This window comes from Terrapene carolina, unplaced genomic scaffold (assembly GCF_002925995.2).
Source record: "Terrapene carolina triunguis isolate 2854851 unplaced genomic scaffold, T_m_triunguis-2.0 Scaffold35229, whole genome shotgun sequence".
NCBI lineage: Eukaryota > Metazoa > Chordata > Testudines > Emydidae > Terrapene > Terrapene triunguis.
In genome coordinates this window covers 2,863-9,958 of record NW_020699580.1, presented here as the reverse complement: position 1 = coordinate 9,958, position 7,096 = coordinate 2,863, and the positions used below count along the sequence as shown (strand labels likewise).

The window sequence follows — 7,096 nt, the reverse complement described above, 5'->3', positions numbered from 1 at the left end:
TCTTACCCCAAAACATACAGCAGTCTGTGCTAACTGGAAAGCTTTTCCAGTTAGGACCACTTCCCCCAGTTCAAATGGTTCTGTGTCTTCCAAACAAGCTTGTTGCCTTCAGTATAGGTGGGAGAGGAGAAATGGGCTGATGATGTCACTGTCCCTTCTTTTATACTCTCTTCCAGGTGCTGGAACAATCATTGCTGTGTCATGGGGTTAGGCAGCCCCATTGCCTAAGTGCCCTGCATCCAATCCTTCATATGAATTGTAAAGTTTTGCTTGGTGTGGACTGCACTCTCAGCAAGTTTGCAGATGACACTAAACTGGGAGGCGTGGTAGATACACTGGAAGGTAGGGATCGGATACAGAGGGACCTAGACAAATTAGAGGATTGGGCCAAAAAAAAAAACCTGATGAGGTTCAACAAGGACAAGTGCAGAGTCCTGCACTTAGGACGGAAGAATCCTATGCACTGCTACAGACTAGGGACCGAATGGCTAGGTAGCAGTTCTGCAGAAAAGGACCTAGGGGTCACAGTGGATGAGAAGCTGGATATGAGTCAACAGTGTGCTCTTGTTGCCAAGAAGGCTAACGGCCTTTTGGGCTGTATAAGTAGGGGCATTGCCAGCAGATCGAGAGACGTGATCATTCCCCTTTATTCGACATTGGTGAGGCCTCATCTGGAGTATTGTGCCCAGTTTTGGGCCCCACACTACAAGAAGGATGTGGAAAAATTGGAAAGAGTCCAGCGGAGGGCAACAAAAATGATTAGGGGTCTGGAGCACATGACTTATGAGGAGAGGCTGATGGAACTGGGATTGTTTAGTCTCCAGAAGAGAAGAATGAAGGGGGATTTGATAGCTGCTTTCAACTACCTGAAGGGGTTCCAAAGGGGATGGAGCTCGGCTGTTCTCAGTGGTGGCAGATGACAGAACAAGGAGCAATGGTCTCAAGTTGCAGTAGGGGAGGTCTAGGTTGGATATTAGGAAACACTATTTCACTAGAAGGGTGGTGAAGCACTGGAATGCATTACCTAGGGAGGTTGTGGAATCTCCTTCCTTGGAGGTTTTTAAGGACCAGCTTGACAAAGCCCTGGCTGAGATGATTTAGTTGGGAATTCGTCCTGGTTTGAGCAGGGGGTTGGACTAGATGACCTCCTGAGGTCCCTTCCAACCCTGATATTCTATGATTCTATGATTCTATGATTCTAAGTGAAAAACTCTCCTTGTGGATCATCATATCGGGAGAGCTAGTTGTCTCTCTGTGTTCATACACACCCCACTCTCTCTCAGAGTCATGAAGAAATGCAGAGCTCTATAATTATTCTCCTTCTTTGTACTACTCTGACTGCGTACAGAAGGCACTTACAGATGTAACCAGAAAACACCACCCCTAAGTGTTTGATTCCATCCAATCCCATTGCATTGTGAATGGGACCATTGATATGGCACTGGATGGCACCTTCAGCATGTTTGCTTTTCTCCTGCTTTGCCTTCTTTCCTCCACAGCAATGGAGAACCAGACAGTGGTGAGTGAGTTCGTCCTCCTGGGCCTTACCCATCTCCTGGTGTTACAGCGCCCTCTCTTCGTTGTCTTCGTCCTGCTCTACGTGACCAGCCTGTTGGGTAATGTTGCCATCATAGCTGTGATGCTGCCTTAGCCCCGGCTCCACACCCCCATGTACTTCTTCCTGGGCAACCTTGCCTGCCTGGACATCTTCTACAGTACCGTCACTGTGCCCAAGATGCTGGCCGGCTTCCTCTCGGGGCACCAGACCATCTTGTTTGCTGGCTGCCTGGCCCAGCTCCACTTCTTCCACTTCCTGGGCAGCAGTGAGGCTGTACTGCTGGCCGTCATGGCCTATGACCGCTATGTGGCCATTTGCAACCAGCTGTGCTACAGGCTGGTCATGAGGCCACAGGCCTGTCTGTTCCTGGCAGCGGCCACTTGGGCCACTGGCTTCCTACATGCGCTGATGCACACGGTCATGACATCTCAGGTGCATTTCTGTGGCCGCAATGAAATCCACCACTTTTTTTGTGATATCAAGCCCCTGCTGAGCCTGGCCTGTAGCAGCATCCACCTCAACTTGACACTGCTCAGCTTCGTCACCGGGAGCATCGCGCTGTGTTCGTTCATCCTCACGCTTCTCTCCTACCTCTATATCATCTCCTTCCTCCTCCTGAAGGTCCGCTCACAGGAATGCAGGAGAAAGGCCTTTTCCACCTGTGCCTCCCACCTCGCCGTGGTGTCTCTATTCTATATGCCGGTCCTTGGTAATTACCTGATTGCCTCTCCAGGTTCCCCCTCTGAAAGAGACATGATATCCACCCTCATGTACAGCATCGTCACCCGAGTTCTGAATCCCCTGATCTACACCTTGAGAAATGAGGAGGTAAAATCTGCCCTGAAGAAATTCCTGAACAGAAAACTTTTCCCTTAAAGAATATGAATTAAATGAAGGCACACACTGTTCAATTATAATTAAAGCATTTTAGTCTTTGTTGAGACCTCTGATTTTTTAAAACCCTTTGCATTTTTTTTTTCATTTCCCCCACTTTCTGGTGTCACTACAGTGCAGAGTTTAGGTTGTTTGGCTAGCATAACATCATTTCTCATAAGATGTTTGGATTTTCTTTAATGGTGAATATCCTATGGGTATTTTGGGAAAATTTCAACATCCTTGTAATATATTTATCCCTAAATTATTGACATGAACTCCATCTTAATGTCTGCTGATGGAGACATTTTCAGTTAGAAACATGATGGGTGGAAGGAAGGGGGACTGACCATTATTGACATAAAATAAAAAACAATATTCAAATATTACCTATGCATAATTTTTCAGTGTGTTTTGACTCTATAGGAAGTTACATAACTCTGTGACAGGACAGAGTTAGGTTAGTTGGGTGCCCTATTTATGTAATTCTAGAAATTAGCCTATCTGGATTTCTTGAACATTAATTTGGAAATTCTTGGGTTTCAATGCTTATTTTCTGTATAACTAAAATAGTCATCAGACCTAGGTGATAAGTAGCAGCAAACACAGATTTGTCATGAACAAATCATCTCAAACCAATCTAATTTCCTTCTTTGACAGAGTTACTGGCCTAATGGATATGGGGGAAGCAGTAAATGTGACATATCTTGATGTTATTAAATCTCTTGAAACAATCTCATAATCAACTAGGGAAATGGAGTGTAGATGAAATTACTGTGTGCATAAGTGGCTGACTGGGAGGACATATTCACTGGAGTCTGTCCTCGGGACTGGTACTATTCAATATTTCCATTAATGATTTGGATGAAGATATGGTTATAAAATTTACAGCTGGAAGGGACTGCAACACTTTGCAAAAGAGGATTGGAATCAGGGCCGGCTCCAGCATTTCTGCCGCCCCAAGCAAAAAAAAAAAAAAGCCGCGATCGGCGGGGCAGTACAGCGGCAGGTCCTTTGCTCCTAGAGGGAGTGAGGGACCTGCCGCCCCGAATTGCCTCAGGTGCCGCCCCTCTCCCTTGGCCGCCCCAAGCACCTGCTTGTTCAGCTGGTGCCTGGAGCCGGCCCTGATTGGAATTCAAAATGATGTTGATAAATGGGATAATGGGTCTGAAATCAGGAAGATAAAATGCAATAAAGAAAAGTACAAAGTGCTACACTTAGGAAGGAAAAATTACAAGCAGAAATACAGAATGGGGAATAGAAGGCTAGGCAGCAGTATTGCAGAAAATAATATCCAAGTTATAATGCATCACAAATGGAATAAGAGTCAACAGTGTGATGCTGCGGCAAAAAAAAAGGCAAATCTCATGGTACAAAGTCATGTAAGACACAGGAGAGACTTGTTCCACTCTACGCAGCACTGGTGAGACCTCAGCTGGAGTATTGCATCCATTGCTGCTCTTTAAGAAAGATGTGATCAAATTTAAGAAAATCTAGAAGAGAGCAACAAAAATGGCAAGAAGTTTGGAAAACATGACTGATGAGGAAAGGTTGAAAGAGCTGAGAATATTTAGTCTGGAGAAGAGATGGCTGAAGGGAGGTTGGGTTCACAGTCTTTAAATATGTAAATGTTTGTTATAAAGAGGACAGTGTTAAATTGTTCACCACATCCACTGAAGGTAAGATGAGAAGAAATTGCCTTAGTTTGGAGGAAAGGAGATTTAGGTGAGATATTAGGAGGAAAAATCTAAGGCTAGTTAAGCTCTGGAAGAGGCACCAAGGGAGGTTTTGGAATCCCCAGCTTTGGATGTTTCTAAAAACAGGTTAGACAAACACCTTATCAGGGATAATCTAGGTAGACTTAATCCTGCCCCAGTATGGTGGGGGAAGGGGCATTTCTCAAAAAATGTTGATTTTTTTCAGCTGGATACACCTGCATCAGGAATCAAATCTAGGAAGTCCGGATAGTAAATTGTAAGCTTCTATTGCCTGGGCTAAAAGACACAGTTCTATTGAGCAAGGCCATTGCAACACATCAGCCTCTCCAAAAAACCTAGCCTCCACTAGAGGGGGACAGAGCACCCCATCAAGTGAGCTGAGGAGGCATTAGGTGCCTAACTCACTTAGGTGATTGTGTAAATTCTACCAGGTGCCTATCTGCAGCTTTAGGTGACTAAATACAATTGGAAATATGCTCTAACCCCTGAGCTCTGGAGTCAGATTATGTCTTCCTCAGTTCTATTCAGATGCTTATACCTTAGCCGGGCGCTAAGATAAGGGATGTGGACCTGCGGTTGAAAAGGATCCTAAAAGGAGCAGGTAAGAACTCCTTGATCATCCTTCACGTAGGAACGAACGACACAGCTAGGTTCTCGCTAGAGAGAATTAAAGGAGATTATGCCAGGCTGGGGAAGACGCTTAAGGAAGTTGAGGCTCAGATTATCTTCAGTGGGATTCTGCCTGTTCCTAGAGAAGGACAGCAAAGGGCTGACAGAATTGTGAGGATAAATAGCTGGCTAAGGGAGTGGTGCTATAAGGAGGGCTTTGGGATGTATGGCCACTGGGAGGCTTTCGGGGACAGACAGCTGTTCTCCCGGGATGGACTCCACCTGAGTAGGGAAGGAAATAGACTTCTGGGAGGGAGACTGGCTCACCTCATCAAAAGGGCTTTAAACTAGGAACTTGGGGGAGACGGTTGGGAGATGTTCAGTTAATCTCCACGCCAGATTCCAACAGTGAAAAGGAGTGTGAGGAGATAAGCTCAGACATAGGTAGGGGTAGGGAATTGGACATAAGAAAAAAGGGGCGGAGGGACAGCATGGGGACCGTACCAAATTGCATAACTAATGGGAGAAAGGATAGACAGCATACGGTAAGATGTTTATACACCAATGCGAGAAGCCTAGGTAACAAAATGGAGGAATTGGAGCTCCTGGTACAAGAAATGAAACCTGATCTCGTGGGAATAACCGAAACGTGGTGGAACGGTAATCATGACTGGAGTACAGGTATGGAAGGGTATGTGCTGTTTAGGAATGACCGGAAAAAAGGTAAAGGTGGGGGAGTGGCGTTATATGTCAATAATGAGTTAAAATGTAAAGAAATAATAAGTGATGGAATGGATAAGACAGAGTCTGTATGGGCAATAATTACACTGGGTAAAAGAACTACTAGAGCCTCCCCCGAGATAGTGCTTGGGGTGTGCTATAGACCACCGGGATCTAGCCTGGAGGCGGACAGAGAACTACTTAATGTTTTTAGGGAAGTAAAAACTGATAAGAACTGTGTCATCATGGGGGACTTTAACTTCCCAGATATAGATTGGGGAACAAATGCTAGTAACAATAATAGGGCTCAGATGTTCCTAGACGTGCTAGCAGATGAATTCCTTCATCAAGTAGTAACTGAACCGACGAGGGGGGATGCGATTTTAGATTTAGTGCTGGTGAGTAGTGAGGACCTCGTTGAGGAAATGGTTGTAGGGGACAACCTTGGCTCGAGTGACCATGAGCTAATTCGGTTTAAACTAAATGGAAGGATAAACAGAAATAATACTGTGACTAAGGTTTATGATTTCAAAAAGGCCAACTTTAATAAATTAAGGCAACTACTTAGGGAAGTGGATTGGGCTAACACACTTAGGGATCTAAAGGCAGATGACGCCTGGGATTATTTCAAGTTGAAGTTGCACAAGCTGTCCGAGGCCTGTATCCCGAGAAAGGGAAAACGGTTAGTGGGCAGGAGATTTAGACCTAGCTGGATGAGCGGGCGTCTCAAAGGGGCGATTAAGAAAAAACATAAAGCATACAGAGAATGGAAGAAGGGAGGGATCAGCAAGGAAACCTACCTTATTGAGGTTAGAGCATGTAGGGATGCGGTGAGGAAGGCCAAAAGCCGTGTAGAGTTGGACCTCGCGAGGGGAATTAAATCCAATAGTAAGAGGTTTTATAGCCATATAAATAGGAAGAAAACAAAGAAAGAGGAAGTGGGACCGCTGAAGAATGTAGATGGAGTGGAAATTAAGAATAATCTAGGCATGGCACAATACCTAAATGAATATTTTGCATCAGTCTTTAATAAGGCTAATGAAGGGTTTAGGAATAGAGGGAGTAGGACAGAGGGGAATACAGGAGAGGGGATTGACATTACAGTATCAGAGGTGGAAGCCAAACTTGACCAGCTAAACGGGACTAAATCGGGCGGACCGGATGATCTTCATCCGAGAATATTGAAGGAACTGGCGCGAGAAATTGCAAGCCCCTTGGCGACAATTTTTAATGAATCTGTAAACTCGGGGGTGGTACCGTTGGACTGGAGAATAGCTAATGTGGTTCCTATTTTCAAGAAGGGGAAAAAAAGTGACCCGGGTAACTACAGGCCTGTTAGCTTAACTTCTGTAGTATGCAAGGTCTTGGAAAAAATCTTGAAGGAGAAAGTAGTTAAGGACCTTGAGGTGAATGGCAATTGGGACAAATTACAACATGGGTTTACGAAAGGCAGGTCGTGCCAAACCAACCTGATCTCCTTCTTTGAGAAAGTAACAGACCTTCTAGATAAAGGAAATGCGGTGGATCTAATATACCTCGATTTTAGTAAAGCGTTTGATACGGTACCGCATGAGGAATTATTGGTTAAATTGGAAAAGATGGGGATCAATAGGAAAAT

The 7,096-nt window shown here is 44.9% G+C and overlaps 1 pseudogene; it reads left to right on the top strand.

Annotated features, from left to right (window-relative positions):
* Window positions 1-1,501: 1,501 nt before the first annotated feature.
* Window positions 1,502-2,434, top strand: LOC112121606 (annotated as a pseudogene).
* The last annotated feature ends 4,662 nt before the right edge of the window (window positions 2,435-7,096 follow it).